This window comes from Castor canadensis, chromosome 16 (assembly GCF_047511655.1).
Source record: "Castor canadensis chromosome 16, mCasCan1.hap1v2, whole genome shotgun sequence".
Lineage (NCBI taxonomy): Eukaryota > Metazoa > Chordata > Mammalia > Rodentia > Castoridae > Castor > Castor canadensis.
The window spans coordinates 42,189,813-42,193,567 of record NC_133401.1 but is presented as its reverse complement, the minus strand read 5'-3'; positions in this window follow the sequence as shown (position 1 = coordinate 42,193,567).

The following is a 3,755-nucleotide window of genomic DNA, read 5'->3' as shown; positions in this document are numbered from 1 at the left end:
GGCGTGCGCGCGCGCGCGGCAGCCAGCCGAGGGCTCCCCCTTCCCCCGCACCCCCCCCACCCGGCCACACGCCGCCAAGGAGACTGCCCCGAGAGGGAAGGGGGTGGGAAGACTCAGGACCCACCTGCCGCACCCAGACATGGCACACAGGGGCACGCAGCTCACACCCGCGAGAGCATCCTGCACGGGGAACGCACACGCCACACAGCTCCTGGCAACAGGCTACCCAGCCGGGGACATGCCGGAGACCCAGGGCACACGGCGGCACACATGCTGCATGCTCAGTCAAGCAGCTGAGGTCAAGAACCACGACACCCACACGGCTCAACCTGGAGAGCACGCACGCATCCAGGCCCCTGGCCACATCTCGTCAGGCAAGCACGTACTCAGTGAGCAAGGGTTCCAACAGGTAGGAACCCTAGTGTTGCTCTCTCCCAACTCTGGACCCCACCCAGCAATCACCAGGTGCCTACTAGGAAGCAGCACAGAGGGGAAGGAACTAGTGCTGAATCCATCGCCTTACCCCTATGGACATGCTTACCCCAGGAAGCAAAAGGGTTTTGGGTTTTTTTTGGCGGTACTGGGGGGTTGTTGAATGTAGGGCCTCAGTTTGAATTTAGGCCTAGCGCTTGCTAGGCAGGTAGGCAGGTAGGCAGGTGCTCTACCACTTGAGCCACTCTGCCAGCCTAACCCGAAGGGTACAGAGGATCCCACCTCTTCTGGTCCTCCAACAGAAAAGCCACTTTGAACCTGGCTGCCTGGTCTTTTTTTTTTGGTGGTACTGGGGCTTGAATTCAGGGCCTCACACTTGGTAGGCAGGCACTCTACCATTTGAGCCACTCCATCAGCTTTTTTGTGTTGAGTACTAGGGTGTGTTATGTACTCTTTGCCCTGGCTGGTCTCAAACCGCAATCCTCCTGATCTCCTCCTGAGTGGTTAGGATTGTAATCCTTGCCCTGGCCTTTTTATTGAGTTCTGTTCCTGTGCCAAGTTCTCTATGGCACTTACGGTGATCTTCCACAAACACCTTCTACCAGAAATATCAGCTTGTATAGTTTGGGTTGCAAGAGACAAAACCCTAAAATAAATAGGCTTGAGCCACAGGGACTGGCTCACATAACTGGCAAATCCAGAGCTAGATTCTTGCTGGCTTTGGTCACAGATGGTCCAGGTGTTTCAGCAACAGCATCAGGCTTATATCTGCATCATGCTCAGTCAAGTTATCCCCAGTGTCCCCAAATGATGACAAGGATGACCCACACAGCTGCAGGCTTATGTTCTGCCATCCATTACCAGAGGTAATAGAGTCATTCTACAAAAAAAAAAAAAAAAAAAAAAAAAGCAAACAACAAAAAACGCCCTACAGATGACTCTTTTTGGACTCATTTGGCCGTGTTCATTAGCGAACAGATCCAGGCAGCTGTGTCATGGGGGGAGGGGATATGTGTCCCAAAATGGCCATCCAATATCCATTTCCCTTCCTTTTGGCATGAGCACCCAGATTTAATTGGGGGAAATACTGCACCCCCCTAGTATCTTCATGGCTGGTCTCCAGGCCGTCTGCTCCCCCAATGTACACTGGACAGGTTTCCAGCCTGGCCACTGGGGATCTTTGCATTTAGAGTCAGACTCAATGCCAAGACACAAATGGCTACACCATCTTGCCTCTGGTGGTCATGCCCTGATGAGTCTGCAACTAACACCTCTGACTCTTGTCTTTCCCTAACCTTTTGTTTTTTCAGTGTTGGGGCTCAAACCCAGGACTTGACATATGCTAGAAAGACACTCCATCTACCACTGAGCTGCATCCCCAAACCCCTATGTCCCCCTCCCTTTTTTTTTGTGGGACTGCAGTTTGAACTCAGGCTTCACTTGCAAAGCAGGCCCTCTACTGCTTGAGCCATACCTCTAGTCCTTCCCCACCCACCCCCACCCTATGTCCTTTTAACACTAAGTGGAGGACAGTTCTGTCATTAGTAACATTCTTACCCAGGTCACACATGCTAGGTGTGTGTATAAATGGGGTGCAAACCCAGTACCATCTAAATCACATGGAAAGTAAGAAAGGATTCCTCAAAAGAAGTTTGTGGTATTTTTGTAGATGTTGGGGCAGACATCCCAACTTAACCAGTCTCAGCCCTCCTGAGACTCCCCCACCTTCTAGATGAAGCCTTGTATCCTTAATGTGGCTTTCAAAGCTGGCTGCATAGCCTGGCACCAGTGGTTCACACCTGTAATCCTAGCTACTTGGGAGGCTGAGATCAGGAGAATTCTGGTTCAAAGCCAGCCTGGACAAACAGTGAGACCCCCAATCTCCAAAATGACCAGAGCAAGCCAGGCGCGGGTAGCTCACACCCTATAATATTAGATACTCAGTGACGCAGAGACGAGGAGGATCACAGTTCGAAGCCAGTCCAGGCAAACAGTTCTCAAGACCCTATCTCAAAAAAAAAAAAAAAAGAATCACAAAAAAGGCTCAAGGCTCAAGGCATAGGCCCTGAGTTCAAACCCCAGTACCACAAAAAAAAAAAATAACCAGAGCAAAATGGACTAGAAGTGTGGTTCAAGTCATTAGAGCACCTACTTTGTGAGCTCAAAGCCCTGACATCAAACCCCAGTCCCATCAAAAAAACTAAAAGCTGGCTGTGTTTTGCTAACCTCACTTCACTGCACCCACTTTTTTTCCACTCTATGCTCAGCCATCCTAAACCATTAGCATTCCTAGACCATTCATTTGGCTCTTCTACCTAGCACATCTGGCCCTATGTCCACCTTTGTAGCCAAGTGGCCTCCTCTGGTTGGTGTTGCCTCCCCACCCCCACCACCCTAGAACCCTCTCTGCCACAATGATCACACTGGAGGCCACTGTTCCCAGGGAGCTGCCTACCAGACTGAGCTCCAAGCTGGCAGAGGTCTCATCTCCATCTGGGTCTCTAGTTCCCACCATGGAGCCAGGTGGGGTGGAAGTAACCTTAGCAAAAGCTCGTTGGGAAGTGAATTCTGGGAGTTCTCTCTGAAAAGGATTTAGGTGACCAAGCGTAACCCTAGCCAAGTTCCCTGGATACCTCCCCAGCCCAAGGAGAGCTTAAGAGAAGATTCTGATCTAGTAACAGGCAGTGCCTCAGGACACCACACGTCCATCTGGTACCCACTCACTTGCACATCTGCTCATGGCTGAGCTTTGGCCTCTACAAGTTGATACCTACCTACCCAGCTCCCACCCAACCCTAAACAGGAATAGAAGAACAAAGGAACCTCAGACTTCAACCTCATGAGCAGGATTAGGCTCTTCCCTAATCTCTACCCTGCAATGGCCGTTCACCCCTGGAAAATCTTGAGCGCCCCCCCCCACTTATTTTCTTCAACTTGTTAGAAGCAGCAGTAAGCACTTCATATGCCAAGAGGCCCCTTTTCCAAGTGGTGCTGGGCTACCAATGTCTGTTCCCCCAGCAGTTGAGAATTCTGCTGGTGACCTAGGGCTCCAGGGAGCTCACTGGCTGCTTTGGTAGATTTTCATGGTCGCCCTGAAAGGTGACAGGTTCATACCCATCTTCCTAGACAAGGGAAGGACTTGTCTACAAGTACACAACAGTGGCAGATTCCTAGTCTCAGGCAAACTTGTGATCAAACAGCTATTACCCCCAAGTATGTGCATAGGTGGTTCCCCTGGAATGCTCTCCCAAACCTCTGTCTTCTCTTCTTATGCCAGGTCCTGTGGCTCCCACCTGCAATCCTAGCTACTAAGCAGGCAGAGA